Raw genomic sequence first — 16,947 nt, 5'->3', positions numbered from 1 at the left:
TGCAGTACCGGATCCAGCCACTGCAATGGCGCCCCCTCCTGAAGACTGACCGACCTTGGAAGAAAGCACGGATGACAGAATGGACATTAACCCACGGGTTGTGCCGACAGCGGCTTTTCATCCAGATACAGGAGCAGCCGAAGAGATCCACCCACATTCGGATACTGAAACACACGTCCGTAAACAGTGTTCCCCGCGGACACACAAGAGACGGCGACGTGCTCCTTCGGACGAGTGCTTACAGCGAACGTCTGACATGGACTGTGGCCAACCCGACGACGGTACCGGCGCTACAGAGGCCGCAGTAACATCCTATCCAACAGGTGCCATGATTACGGCTTCAGTCCCTCCGATCCCACCGAACAGCAGGGTCACATGCAGACAGCCGCTGCCGATTACCAGCCAGTAGCGCCGAAGGAGTCTGGGCCGAGTGCCGCAGCAGCCACCAACAGTCGATGGTATTTTATGGCGACTGGGCGGACGACGGTGAGGAAAACTACTTACCCATCGTGTCGTATGACACGCGGGGGAGTTCACCCCACCAGTGTTGATCCTTTTCCACCGTCAGTGACAGCGATGAGACAGCCAGAAGTCACGTGTACACACTCCTTACAAGGGTGTTGACGTCCAACACGAGTGCTATGGATCAAACTTATCGTGTTGCGGCTATGAACATCAACACTATACGGACGTGTGCTAATTCATGCTTATTTCAGGATATGTTGCATTCTGCTTCCGTCGATATAGCCCTTCTTCAGGAGGTGTACGTTGATGAATTCCCAGGCACGTACGGTTATGATGCACGCTTCTCTTGGGCTCCCCCACAGCCAGCGGCGTCGCTGTACTTCTTCGGGAAGGGATTGTGGTGGACGATATCCTTCTTCAGCCCGGAGCAAGAGGGATGACACTCACAGTACTGACTGTCCGTCTTATCAACATCTACGCACCTTCCGGGACTGGCAGACATCGCGAACATTCACCATTCTTTGCGGAAGACGTCGCTCCGCTCTTCCAAAGTAGCCACGACCGTCTGATGTTTGGAGGTGGCTACAATTGCGAACTGGCATCGAGAGACCAATTCCCACGACATAATCCGTGTACTGAACTCGAGTCTCTAATACTAAACCTGCAGATGGCGGGCACTTGGGGACATCTTCACGGCCACCGACCGGGGTTCACACACTTCACGGGTCACTCTTCCAGTCGCATCGACCGGATTTAACTGTGACGCTCTCTTGCCACTGGAACACGGGATGCGGAACTGTGGACTGCAGCTTTCTTCGACCGCTTGGCTTACATATGTCCCATCACCCTACTGTGACATCAAGTGTGGAGAAGCCGCATCCCGTGGAAATTAAACATCGCTCACCTGTCATACCCGGATTGGCGCCAAACCGTTGAGGACACCTGGCATTGGTGTGAAAATCGCCTCCTTGCATATCCCACAACGATCCTCTGGTGGTTGGACTGCGCCAAACCGGCACTAAGGCGAACATTGATAACCTAAGATAGCGACTACGCCGCTTGACGCAGACACATACTCGATTTTTACTTCAGGGTACTGCGAGAGTGCGATGCTATGGCGCCGTATCCGAAACGACAAGCGGCATTCCACCGTACTGAGGCTCAGATTATTGCTAATATGCGACGCCATCTAAAGGGGGTGGTCATCCACTCGTGGACGCAGGATAGGATAGTGAGCGAACGCCCGTCTATGTTCCACGTACTTCGTGAACGTAAACGACGCCGAAGAGCGTTGATACGCTTCATCGACACGGAGGACGGTCGTCGCCTAACGACGCAACAAGACATAAGCACAGCGTTCTACGATCATTATTCCCAGCTGAGTAGAGCTGATCCGACAGCACTGGAGGACGTCTCACAGATCATTTACGGCACCCTCACCCGGGCAATGGAAGCTGTCTTGATGGAAGAAACTGTGGAAGAATAAGTGATCCAAGCCGTTAGAAAAGGAGCTCTAAAAAAGTCTCCGGGTCCTGATGGCCTGCCCTTGGAATTGTACCGGACTTTTCAATATCTATTAGCCACCCGATGGACGGACATCTGTCGTTCCCTGCGGCCCTTGTAGAAGAGATGATTATTCCTGTTCACAAACCGTCCTGTGCCTCACGGATGAAGGACTACAACCCGCTGACGCTATTGAATTGCGACTTTAAGATCTTTTCTCGATTGTTGGCTGCGCGGATACACCAAACCTTACAACAGGTCACCTCAGCCTATCAAACGTCATTAGGAGGCGACAATAATATTCAAACGGCACTTAGTGAATATCGTGACTTGATCTCACTGGCGAGGGCATGTTGTCTGAAGGGTGCGCTTGCGACAATAGATTTCAGTCAAGCTTTCAAAAAATGTTTCAAATGGCTCTGAGTACTATGGGACTTAAAATCTGAGGTCATCATTCCCCTAGAACTTATAACTACTTAAACCTAACCAACCTAAGGAAATCACACACAGTCATGCCCGATGCAAAATTCGAAGCAGCGACCGTAGTATTCGCGCGGTTCCGGACTGAAGTGCCTAGACCCGCTCGGACACGTCGGCCGGTCAGTCCAGCTTTCGATCTCGTGGACTACGACTATTTGGAAGCGATCGTCCAACGTATGCGATACCCACAGCCATTTGTCACTGTCATCATGTGACTACTCGGTGGCGGGAATCCACGGTGATCGTCAACGGCCGACCTACGCAGCCCCTCACCATTTCTCGATCGATACGCCAAGGTTGTCCTCTGTCCACGTTACTTTACACTCCTTTGCGGCCTGCGCCAACGACTAATGAGTACGACGCTACGAAGCTACACTTTCCGATGTAAAGCATACGCTGAGGACCTGGTGATCGTCATCCGCAACGGTGACGATACCGCCAGCGCACTGAATTGCGTAGCTACTCGGACTGCCTGAGGACAGAGTCGCCCCCTTACAGTTCAGAGAGACTTTGCAATGCCTCAGCATTGATTTCACAGACGATATACGACGAACCGCTGTTCACAACTTTCGACGACTTTTACGAAATGTTTGGACTGAGATCGCCAACAACCGCCTACGAGCACTGGACATCGCCCAATGGATCCCGTATGTCAACACGCATTCAGCATCACGCATTCCGTATATCGCCCAGATATTACCTATACCGGTGATGTCAGCTCGCCGTATGCTGGCGGCTTTTGGGTACTTTGTGAGTTCAGGAATACTTTTCAAGATCACTTATGAGACACCCTTCCTTCACGCATTCAGCATCACGCATTCCGTATATCGCCCAGATATTACCTATACCGGTCATGTCAGCTCGCCGTATGCTGGCGGCTTTTGGGTACTTTGTGAGTTCAGGAATACTTTTCAAGATCACTTATGAGACACCCTTCCTTCGGATCGAGGAGGGCTTGGCCTACATGACAAAGCGGCCGCCCTATTTGTGAGCACTTCAGTCACATTGCGGCACCACCGTCCGGAGAGTCCGACGAGTTTGTTATTAGAAGACTTAGCGCGTCGGCCGGCCGCTGTGGCCGAGCGGTTCTAGGCGCTTCAGTCTGGAACCGCGCGACCGCTACGGTCGCAGGTTCGAATCCTGCCTCGGGCATGGATGTGTGTGGTGTCCTTAGGTTAGTTAGGTTTAAGTAGTTCTAAGTTCTAGGGGACTTATGACCTCAGATGTTGAGTCGCATAGTGCTCAGAGCCATTTGAAACATTTGAACCTAGCGCGTCCTCCCCCTCGCCACGTGTGCCCATACATCACGTCTCCTCCTCGCTCTTCTACATCGGTGTCTTTTACCTCGAACTCAGTTACGTTCGACTTGCCTTACCAGCGGCTCGACTGTTGACGATGACATGGACGGTTTATCGTGTCCTGCATCGTGGGCGACCCGATACATCGTGGAGAGGAAGCACCCCAATGTCCACTGGCGAGTAGTGTGTAGGACGGTTCACCACGTAACACTGGACACTGCCGTCACGGCGACGTAGTATATCACTGTCAGCGGTAAGCAGTTGACCGGATCAAAGCTACATGCGATCCATACGGTGGGATCACCCATGTGCAGGAGCTGTAGCGTTCAAGACAACGATTAACACCGTCTTAGCTGTGGCGGGTCTACGGCAGTGTGGCACTTAGTGAAGCAAATGTCAGCGTACTTCCTTCGAGTGACGCCGAATCATATCGAATCAAAGACTATATTAATCCCGGGTGAGACGTATTACCCACGCACGAAAACTAAAGCCGTGACCTGGCTTCATGGACGTGCAGTGTATTATTTGTTTCAAGAAGGCACTAAGGACACTTTAGACTTTTGGAACTACTTGCAGGAACGACATTGAAAAATCCTCCGTTACCCAAAGTATTGACAATATTTTTCCAGTTATTTGTGGTGTGCATTCCACAACCCTCCACGCAGCTGCATCATCACGTGTGACAGAACCTAAAAAACGACGACAGGACACTATAATGTACAACGTGGGATCTACCTTAGTCATTGCGAGACGTCATACCCTGATGATAAAGCAGATGGAGAGATTCGTCGTGACCCCTCGCACTGTGTAGCAGTGTTTGCCCACATTGCTCCTTTTGTCCCGAGAGCGAAAGGTTCCTCTCAGTTTTTGTTTCTCATCTGATGCAAGATGTAGTACGGTTAATGGTGGTACTGATCCCACGCTTAGGTTTTATTTAATGACTTCGTTAGCCTCACAATTTGCTCTCTTTGTTTTTACCATTTGCTACAACTATGTTTTCAGCTATGTGCGTTCGTAATTCGACGCAACGAGTGAACTTATTAGTTTCAGTTACTTACTGCTTAAAAAACAAATTAATTAAAAAATAAACATTCAAAACAATAAAAACATTGCATCGCTGGTACCACATCCCCAGGAATGGGAGGAAGGGGACATTGTGATCAGGCCTCGTGTTGCGAACCCTGTCCACCTTGCCTCCGCCAGCCCAAGGCCTACTCCATTTTCAATCAAAACACACACACACACACAAAAAAAGATGGTACAGCACTTTCACGCGAAAGGAAAAGGTTCTGATTTCCATCGTCGGAACGGCACACAATTTTAATCTTCCTGGAAGTTTCGGTTACTACCCTTCAAAATGAAAAAAAAGAAAATAAAGAAAAGATCGCTAACGCACGCTTGTCCGATGGCACGCCACCCTGGGGACAGCCGGTTCGAATCCTGGTGGTGGTTGTTGTTGTTAATTTGGTGGAAGAGACCAAACAACGAGGCCATAAGTCTCATCGGATTAGGGAAGGATGGGGAAGGAAGTCGGCCGTGGCCTTGCAAAGGATCCATCCCGAAATTTGCCTGAAGTGACTTACGGAAATCACGGAAAAGCTAAATCAGGATGGCCAGACGCATCAGCGGCATGCTTAACAGCGGTACGTTGATGATATTGCACGCCCCGGTTTGTTGCCCTCCTGGACTTACGCTTCAGCGAGACAATACCCGGACGCACGCGGCGACAGCTTCTACTGCCTGTGTCCGTGCTTGTCAGACCCCACGTGGCCAGCAAGGTCGTCAGATCTCTCAGGGCCCTCCAAGCAACACGGAATTTTTATAATCTAACGCGCCAATTGGACAGAATTTGGCGCGATATCCCTGTGGAGGACATCCAACAGCTATGGCAGACGAAGCCAAGCCGAATAACTGCTTGTATAAGGGCCAGTGGTGGACCAATGCATTATTGATTAGTTCATTCCTTTTGGAGGTCTTTCTCTTGAATAAAACATAAATTTTTTCTGAAATAGTGATCATTTGCATCACATCTACCAATTCCCGTCCAATTCGGATAAATCATACGAGGTGCGTTCTTTTTTTGTCTTAGAATGTACTTGACTGTGTAGTTTTATTAATGTTGGACTTTCTTATCTTGCCATGTTGTACGGCCTTATGTTCGAGTTAATGTACTGGTGTGTGCTCGACTGTGTGGTTTTATCACTATTTTATGTCATACATTTATGTAATGATTTTGTACCTGACTGTGTGGTTTCATTCATGTTGGACTTCCCTATCTTCACATGTCGTACTAAGTTGTCTAATAAATTTGTATATGATTCCACTTGTTGGTGTACTGAAAATGTAAGGAGCTTCGGCTCGAAACTAGTCATCAGGTAATAAAGGAAATCAACGTTGCAACTATCACCGTTCCCTATAATTTGTTGCATAATTTGGTTAACATGTGTAGTTGCTGACGTCATACCTTTCAGAATTCTAACAAGATGATGATTGTACTGTGAGACACAGTAAAACAATTTTTACTTTACTAGAGAAAATACTATGAAAGTTTCCAGCGACGTTTAACGTAAAGTTTTCTCATTTACATGCTACTCTTATGACTAAATACCGATATTGCAAAAACAATATATAAATAATTTGTATGTTAATGAGTACGCATACACACATACTGCTAAGCCTCGTTCCTTGTCCGTTAGTGCCGCCGCATTGCTATGGGACCTAATACTCAGCCCGAAGTGTGTCACTCCTGGGGCACGTCGGCCTTCTATCGAGTTGCTGTCAAGAATGAAGTCCTGTCTGACGGTTTCCAGTAGGCTGGCTTCCGTATTGCCTCCAACTTTTCCATTTCGAAATGGGACCAATAGGCGATTTCCTTTTTGCAAAACAATAATACATGTTTATTTTTTCTATATAAACGTACGTATCCTTTCGTTGACATTATTTAACTGTCTCTTTTACTTTTTATTTATTTAACAAGATCGCTCAATTGTAGCTTAAGATCTGGCGATTATGCGCCATGGTCTTCTACCACAGTTGCGTTGTCCATTTGAACAGTATTCCTACTGGCGCGATAAGCAGTGACTGTTTCTAGAAACATAGCTCTGGAATGCGTCATCGTGGCGTGTGCTGGCGTCTGTTTCCGTGAGACTGGCGCCACCACTAACCAGTACGCCTTGTACGCCGCATGCACACCCAACCATCTCGTTACTTTACAGTGCTGCGACCAATGGTGCCACAGCCTCATCAAAACTATTCTCCGCTATTAAAGGTCCACACTCAGCACAGAGCACTATGCTACCCCATTCTGTTCTACATGAGAAGTACTATGGGAAGCACCAAGTCAAACACATAACACACGGTGGAGTAAGAGTTCAAGATGCCAATTGGTAGGCAGCCTCTGGAACTACGTACATTAATGCGCTGTAGTGAGGATGTTGCGGTGCCATAGACTTCTGGCATATCAAAGACGACGAAATGGTGAAGAGGTGTAAAGTCCGTCCCATATAGCACGTTCTACGTGAAGCTCCTGGTTATTGGTAGATTGACTGCTTGGAAATCTGCTCTGGGCGTATGGCCATAGACCATTCGTTTCTAGACTCCAACATAGCCGCCAGTTTATTATTACTTCTGTAACCATCGCTGTACATCCGTGAAGCAAACTGGCCCATAACTTTCCATGTCAAATGCGTTTTTACCAAGTGTCAATACTGGACAACCATGGTCCCTCTCTCCCCGATCAAGATCTGTCTGTTGCTCCAAATAGGACCAGATGTTGCCCTTGTTGTAACATTAGTTTATGACCTCGTTCTTTGGTAGTGCTGAGGTACAGAGCCAGTTTCCATTCACTTGCTGAAAGGATGGTTGTACATTTTCAAGCACTATATAGTGAAAGATTGGTGCCACCCTCCCACCTTTTGTAGAAACAAGAAGTGAGTTGCAGAGATTTTAGCAGAGTACAGCGATTGTAACGTAATGAACACAGAAAGGGCCATCCAGGTAGACGCCTTTGGTATCAGTCGCCAACTGGTGGTCACAGATGGTGTATAACTCGGCCAACACTAGCACTTGAGTCGGAAGCCAATCTGGTGGTAATGTATCAAGGAGGAAACACTCGGGAAATCGTTGTTTCCCAGATCGTCCTGCACACAGAATTCAATGGAAAAAAAGTACGGTGTTACAGATTGCTGCAGTTGCCAATAGCCAAAAATGCACTACACTGCACTGAGTGGTGTCAAAGCTGATCAACAGATATCCAGATGTCAGATTATATCTTTTATTAGATTTTCATTTTGGTTTCTCCTAGTTTAGAAAAGAAGACACGAAGCCATTACTCATAATGTTAACATTTAATCCGGGTAATGGAGTACTGCACTGCCTGAAAAAGCCGTGAAGCGCTTAGAAGACATAATTCATTGTCAGTCTAACTTTGTGTATTCACGCACCACTAGCGGATTGTAAACGATTAGAGTTTGAATTCTCTGTGACAGACATCACAAGAATGCATTAGTCCTGTTCGTGTTTAGATTTGTTGCTAGGCCTGGCAGGGTATGTGTGGACGTGGCTAGCGACAAATGTGTGAGTGCTGTGAAAGAGACGGAGATACCGAGAATTCGTGTGAGACATTGTTCCTAGCAACTGACACACTGTGGGCTTCCATTTGGCAGACTGGTCAAACCGTGCAATATTTCGAGTTATGCGGCTACTGGATGTGACGGTGGTCCAATATTGGACTGCATGGAAACGTGACAGTACCCATACTCGTCATCAAGACTCTGACCACCACTCTGTTGGCACAACTGTACGACATGGACATCCTATGTCCTCTTACGTTACTCGTCACTCGTGGTGCCATTTTTCAACAGAACAGTGGTCGTCCACAATTGGAATCTGCCTCTGTCAACTGTCTGCGTGATGTTGAGGTACTCCGGTGGCCAGCAAGATCGAAGATCTGTCTCTGATAGAACATGTGTGTGTCTAGCGCAGACGTCAACTAACATATTTATGTCACCTTCCTATCGGAATCACTGCATGCTCGCAGGCCAGAGGATGGTGCAACGTCATACTGAATAGTGAACTCATAATTCCATGTTCTTTGTAAATTCGTCTCTATTGTGTAATCACTTAAAGAACATCAGATACACTCTCAACTCATGAAGTTTCATTTTATTTCATTTCATCGTCCCCTTCTGCGTGCTTCCCTTGTTTTGTCAGGCAGCGTATAGTGGGAAGGAAAGTGTGATCATTAGTTGAACGCGAAGCAAATTGCATCTCCAGCGAGTTTGGCGATATGTTCAAAGCAGAGTTGCTGGACTGGTAACTGTATCGATCACTATCCCGAATTTGTACGCAATCAATAGACAGCATCCTGTCTAATGGAGAGCGCTTTTCTCTTTTGGTATTATGCTAGTAGATTATTTTGAGTGCTAAAACAGACTCAGTGGTGTATGAATGATGAAATGGATGCTAACATTAATGTTTTCCACATAGTTCGAGATGTTATGGGACATGCATAATCTTGAGCCCCAAGTTGTTTAAGTATCTTTCTGTTACCCAAGTACATATTTTGAGCTTGTAAGAAGCAAGGAACAGCATTATTTACTACTTTAAAAAACCAACATCCATTAGGAAGATCGCTGTCACTTTATGTAGCCCAGGCTCATGCTCGGACTTCGTGGCTAACGGCTTTAGTCGAAAACATAAGAAGAAGAAGAAGAAGAAAAAGAAGAAGGAGAAGAAATTGACGTTTTAGAAGCGGTCTTTGAAAGAAGCCGAAGAACATTTTTGCACCATTCAGGACTATACTCTGGCGTGTCAGTGGCATCTGATCACTGGATTTTACGAAATCAAACAGAGAATTTGAACAAGTAGCGATTAATGCATCGACTGACTCGTATAACAATCGACGGCAGTGTTGCAACTGGGTACTGCAGTTTGTGAATGTGGACTGATTGATACAGACATACAAAATAAGAAATAGCCATCGATGTATCAAGCAGTTGCAAAGCTCTCTGAAAACCATATAGTACACTGTTTACACACTGCAGTACCGGAAGAAAAAGCCACTTGAGACATTCTCGTCGACACTGTATGGGATACTAGTAAGTCTAAATGTACTTCGGCAGGAGGTCACGCAGATACTTCAACACACACAAAATATTATATTACTTTAATAAAACTTGAACAAGACAGAATACTTAATAATTTTTGAGAACATTTTTATTGTCTTGGAGAACAGCGGACTTTTTGTTTTTACTTAGAAATGCACTTGCACAGTTACAACCGCAAAAAACGTTTTTTCCTCTTTTAAGGAGGTTACCGTTGTCGGTCTGTCTTAGACCATATTCAAAATTACCACTATGGTGGTAGATGGTGGCGATCAACGCGGGTAGCGTTCGTGGAGTCGTAGCGCCTGCTCCATTTACCACCACCGTCTACCATCTAGGTGGTAGATTTGAAGATCTAAATCAGACTGAAACCGGTAACCTCCTAAAAAAAAAAATAAGAAAGAGTTTGTTGCGGTTGTGATTCTGCATGTGCTTTTCTAAACTGAATACTGACCTTGGAAGCAACCAATGTCCATAGGAGTGTCTGTGTGTTTGTTGCTGTCGCTGAAAACTATAATTTATCACTTGATAGAATACAGAATGTCAATGTGCGATTGGGTGTTGACTTCGATACAGCGCTGCGTTCTAATACAACTTGCGCTGCTGGATCTGATCTAAGACGATGTTGTGGTAAGCGCTTGTCGCAAAGTGGGCTGAGCGACGCTGCGCTCTGACGTAGCAAGTACTCTTCCAGCAGCGGCTTCGTCGCGAAGTACTAACGGTCATGTGGGACCTCGATCTTCGGAAGACACCACAATACCAATCAGATGAACTTATCGTTTACACTGATCGCAAACCAAGTTCCTATCGTCATTCAAGCAGACGCCCTTGGTGTAGCTGATGAGGATTTTCAAAACTACAACTCCGGTTGTTCTGCGCATCATGTATCCTGATAAATGCAGCCATGATTTATGAGGATAAGAGAGCACTTCTGGATTAACATTCCAACATGCTGTTGCCAGCTGCAGTACTGACGTGGACCAGCAGTATCTGAATCGGTCAATTTGTGCTCCACCGTTATTTTGTAAAGACTGCGCACACTCACTAGTAACACACCAGTGGGAAGTGATAAATGGTCCAGCGAATATCTTGGACTTCTTTCGGAGGCCGCCTACTGCTCGTCTATTTTGTTCTCTACTGAAACGGATATGCCACCTGCTATACGGTCTGTCTCTCGTGTGGAAACCTGTTAACTGGTAAGCCTCCAATATTTGCAAACTTTCTTTTTATATTCCACTGGTTCGCAAAGCACACGTTGTTTTAAAAAGATTGCACCGATTTTGAAAGACCATATCTCTTACATGAGTGCCCGAATCAACTCCTCTATGGGGATCAACGACGAGGGTCGGTGTTCTGGCCAGCCTGGTTGTTTGTTTTAGGCGGTTTCCCACAGTCTCTAGGTAAATCCCTAACTGGTACTCTAGTCTCGCCTCAGTTTCACGACTCACAATCATTTCTAAAACATGTGCTCACTTTCACAAGTATAACACAGTTGAGGGTACACATATTCCGTCCCCTCGGCAAGGGGAAGGGAGGAAGTGGGGGTGCAGCGACAGAAGAGACATTCAACCACGCCTTAAACTAACCATGTAGAATCCGTTAATAACCAAGCCGGCCCTTCACCGATGTAGTATAAAGTCAGAATAAAGTGAATAATATACCCCACATGAATGAAAATGAAATATGGCAAAATAACTTGATCTCTCTGAAGGGAGGATCTACAGTCAATAGTGACTAGCGCATGGACTCACTCAGTAGTAGTTACAAACTAGTTACGCACGAGTTTTTAGAGGTTTCTAACTGGTAACGCCGTATGCGATATTATTTGAATCACAAAGACAGTTTGAAACTACTCAGTAATGTATATATTTGAGTGGCGTTTGTTCTGTCAGATATGTTCTGGCTCCCTTAAAAACATCCGAGTTTCTGCGGAAATACAAAACACGCGAGAGGGTTTAATGAACGAGAGACGCTGTACCGCAGCGTGAGATAAGTTGGAAATCTGAGTCGATCAGGAACCATGTCTGGATGGCGAAACAGCGAGACAACATGAGAAGAGGTCCGGCACAGATTTTCAACTTTAGGTGTTGCATCACCATAATGTCCGGTGCGGATGGAAGTCAGTAATTTTCACCCTTCCATTTTCATTCTTTCCCCATTCTCTATTTCATACTAAAGAGAAACGACCCGTTGCTAATACGCGTCGTAAACAAGTTCCTTTTTGAGTAGCTACGTCGGAACGTATCTTTTGGAGGGACCGCAAGCGCACTCCAGGCAACCGTCCTGGCTTCTACGCGGCTTCCTGCTTCCTGTATGCACATTAGCCCTCCGCCGCGGTAGGTTAACAGCCTGCCGGCCATTCTGGCGCTCGCAATATGCGGAGAGTGCCTCCTTCCCGGAGAGCTAACCCGCAAACCGCTGCCCCTGCGGAAGCCGATGCTGCAGCTCCGAACAGCACACCTCAGGCAACACGGACTGCACCAGCGGCAGGCGCCTTTCGTATCGATCGCACCAACTCAAACTGGAGCGCCGAAATTAAACATTTGGGTAGCTAGATCTACATAAATACTCCGCAAGCCATGACGATGATTACTTTGTGCCAGTATTATAGACTTTTGTCCTATTCTGTTCGCGTATTTATCGACAGAAAAATGAGTCTCTATACGCCTCATGATTCTCAAGAGAGATAAATAAGGGGAGATCAAAAAGTTTCCATTAGAAGACCGTACATTCCAGAATCGGTATGCCAATGAGACAAAATCGCCGTATGCAATGAGCCAGTCGTCCTAACGAAGCACAAGGTTGAAGATACCTGTTTGGTAAAAGGCCGTGTCCTACTGCGTGAAGACGTCTGCAACTGGCTGCTGCACATCCTCGTCCGACAGCAATCGTCGATCCTTCAAGGCTTTTTTAAGCAACAGAGCGATTGCCTGAGTGTGTCCCAATTGAGTTAGCGTAGCTTCTGCATTACGATATTTGCGATATGGGGACGTGCGTTAGCATGAAGCAGTATCACCCCCCTTCGTGCACTATTCAGCAACGGTGGTTTCCGAGACATGTTGCCCGTGCTTCGGAAGCATACGAATGACATACTGATCCCATTCCTACGTCGATGACTATTAATCCTCATCGGAGTCGCGACACGTCGTGTATACGCTGCAGCAAAGCCCTTTAATGGGCACATTACGATTGCTCCTTATAGGTCTGTCAGATGTGGTAAAGGACTTGGAAGAGCAGTTTAATCGAATGTACGGAATCCTGAAAAGAGCGCCAATAAAAGTGAAGCTCAGGTAGCGGAATGTAGTCGAATTAATCAAATTAGAAAACGAGACAGTAGAAGTAGTAGGTGAATTTTGTTATTTGGACAATAAAATAACTAATTTTGGCTGAAGTAGAGAGGATATGAAATGAAGACTGGCTATAGCTAGAGTAGTATTTCTGAAAATAGTCCAACATAAATTTAAGTGGCAGGAGGTATTTTATGAAGGTGTTTCTCTGGAGTCTTGTGCGAAAGTGAAACGTGCATGATAAGCAGTTCACACAAGACGACAATAGAAGTTTTGGGAATGTTGTGCTACAGAATATCGCTGAAGGTTAGATGGGCAGATTGATTAAGTAATGAGGAGGTACTAAATCGAAGCGGGGAACTAAATTCTGGCACAACGTGGGTAAATGAGGGAATCGGTTGATAGGACACATCTTAAGGGATCAATGAATCGTCAGTTTGGTACTGGCGCGAAATTTGTGGGGCAAAAATTATAGAAATAGACGAAGAAATGAATAGAGTTAGCAGGTTCAAACCGATGTAGGTTGCGTTAGTTATGCAGAGATGGGGACGCTTACACATGATAAACTAGCTTGGACAGCTGTATCAAACCAGTCATTAGACTCACAACAACAGAAGTAACTTAATGTACTTTGACTACATTCAGACAGAAACTTCCTGGCAGATTAAAACTGTGTGCCCGACCGAGACTCGAACTAGACGAGATACTGGCAGAAGTAAAGCTGTGAGACCGGGCGTGAGTCATGCTTCGGTAGCTCAGCTGGTAGAGCACTTGCCCGCGAAAGACAAAGGTCCCGAGTTCATATCAGCGCACACTCCGCTGCAGAGTGAAAATCTCATTCTGGATACATTCAGACAGTTTTACTTCAGATAGTCTATGTGATTACAACCTGGAGCACTAAAGTGGAACATTTGGAAGTAACAAAAGCAGTTAATGTAAATTTGAATCTCCACGGCGGATAGCTAATTCACGGCTAAAATATCATGTATAGAGTCGCTTAACTAAGTAAATTAGATTTCCAGCATGAGGCTGACAAATATATACCAAAACGCCTTATACTTGAGAAAATCATTAAAGATTGGTTCCTGCACACAGAAACTGGTACACCTGCCTAATATCGTGTAGGGTCCCCGCGAACACACAGAAGTGCCGCAACACGACGTGGAATGGACTCGACTAATGTATGAAGCAGTGCTGGAGGGAATTTACACCATGAATTCTCCAGGGCTGTCCATAAATCCGTAAGCGTAGGAGGGAATGAAGATCTCTTCTGAATAGTACTTTGCAAGGCATCCCAGATATGTTGGATAATGTTCATGTCTGGAGAGTCTGGTGGCAAGCGGAAGTGTTTAAACTCAGAAGAGTGTTCCTGGAGCCCCTCTGTAGCAATCTGGACGTGTGGGGTGTCGCATTTTTCTGTTGGAAATGCCCCAAGTTCGTCGGAATGTAGAACGGACATGGATGGAAGTCCGTCGGAAAGCACAATGGACGTGGATGGAAGTCCGTCGGAATATACAATGGACACGATGCTGGTGATCAGACAGGGTGCTTATGTGCGTGTCACCTGTCAGAGACGTATCTAGACGTATCAGGGTTCCCATGTCACCACAACTGCACATGCCTCACACCGTTAAAAACCCTCCGCCAGCTTGAACAGTCCCCTACTGAGATGCAGGATCCATGGATTCGTGAGGGTTTTCATACCTGAAAACGTCTATCCGCTCGATGCAATCTGAAACGACACTCGTCCGACCAGGCAACATGTTTCCAATCATCGACAGTCCAATGTCGGTTTGCCGGCCGCGGTGGTCTAACGGTTCTAGGCGCTCAGTCCGGAGCCGCGCAACTGCTACGGTCGCAGGTTCGAATCTTGCCTCGGCCATGGAAGTGTGTGACGTCCTTAGGTTGGTTAGGTTTAAGTAGTTCTAAGTTCTAGGTGACTGATGAGCAAAGATGTTAAGTCCCATAGTGCTCAGAGCCATCCAATGTCGGTTTTGACGGGCCCAGGCGAGGCGTAAAGCTTTGTGACCTGCAGCCATCAAGGGTACACGAGTGGGTCTTTGGCTCCGAAAACCCATATCGATGATGTTTAGTTGAATAGTTCGCACGATGATACTTGTTGATGATCCAGCACTGAAAACTGCAGCATTTTAGGGAAGGGCTGTACTTCTGTCGCGTTCAACGATTCTCTTCAGTCGTCGTTAGCGCTGTTCTTGCAGGATATTTTTCAGCCCGCAGAGATGTTGGACATTTGATATTTTACCGGATTCCTGATATTCATAGTACACTTGTGAAAGGGTCATACGGGAAAATCCCCATTTCATCGCTACATCGGAGATGCTGTATCCCATCGCTCGTGCGCCGACTATAGCACCACGTTCAAACTCACTTAAATCTTGATAACCAGTCACTGTAGCAGCAGTAACCGATCTAACAACTGCGCCAGACACTTGTTGTCTTATATAGGCGTTGACGACAGCAGCGCGCCGGCCGGTGTGGCCGTGCGGTTCTAGGCGCTTCAGTCTGGAACCGCGTGACCGCTACGGTCGCAGGTTGGAATCCCGTCTCGGGCATGGATGTGTGTAATGTCCTTAGGTTAGTTAGGTTTAAGTAGTTCTAAGTTCTAGGGGAGTGATGACCACAGATGATAAGTCCCATAGTGCTCAGAGCCAATTTTGACTGCAGCGCCGTATTGTGCCTGTTTACATGTCTCTGCATTTGAATACGCATGCCTATACCAGTTTCTTTGGCGCTTCAGTGTATATTTCGATACATAAATAATTCTATCATCACTGCTGATCCGTTGACTATGGGCCCTAGGTGACAGTGCACAAAATCACTTTAAATATAAATCAGTCGTTGCTTCAGTAACAAAAGCGTGCTCAAATTAATATTCTACAGTTGTAGCTAGCATTTACTTGCTAGAATTTTCCTCTCCTTTCTCAGCCTATTCATTTTGCTGTTCTGTTTTAAAATCTGACTACGCAGTCCTTATCATCTAACAGTCAATATAGGAACTTACAGCGTCCCGAGTTATTAAACCATTTCACAATATTTTTGCCCCATCATGGTATGAATAACACGTTGCTTCATCAATCGCACTACCATTTATAACGGGAATAGTGTAAGGTTTAGTGTCTGAAATATACAGCGTCCATAACCGCAGTCATTGCGGTACTCATTCCGTAACCTGGGGGTTCAGTGGTGAGCAGTAGGAGGTGGCGCTGTACCACGTGACATGGCAGGCAATGGCAGCCGTTCGCCACATGTATCTGACTAGCTAACCCGTGTATATAATTCGCACTCTGTCCTAACCAGACTCCGCTAGATAATACACTAATGGAGAAATAAGTAACGGCAAGTATTTATTAATAAAAGGCATTGCATTTTGGTTAGTAGTAAGAAATATAAGTCTCGTAAAAATCGTTATCGTCATGTACAATATTGTTAATTGTAAAACATAAAAAGCAGAAATCATCCTTGTCAGGTTAAAGTTATTTTCTAATACTTCTTTATTTTACAGAACTTCTTTGATAACAATGTTAGCTATTATAATGTGAGCATCGTTCATTTTTTGGCCGTATGTGTCTGTAGCACAAACAAAACGATGTATAACTATTCATGCGAAAAAACAGGTCCTGATAAATATAACACTGTCCTTTGAAGCGTCGACCTTGTGATTTATTAATGATCATAGCGAAGGCTGCTTTTGTTGGGAAATGTTTTATCATTTGAAAACGCGTGGTTGGATCAGAAGGTGTGAGGTTAGTGTGAGGTATGAGCACGGTTTTATCGAAGTCAGCGAATTCA

The sequence above is a fragment of the Schistocerca nitens genome, chromosome 9 (assembly GCF_023898315.1).
Source record: "Schistocerca nitens isolate TAMUIC-IGC-003100 chromosome 9, iqSchNite1.1, whole genome shotgun sequence".
In the NCBI taxonomy this organism is placed as follows: Eukaryota; Metazoa; Arthropoda; class Insecta; order Orthoptera; family Acrididae; genus Schistocerca; species Schistocerca nitens.
This window is presented reverse-complemented; position numbering follows the sequence as displayed.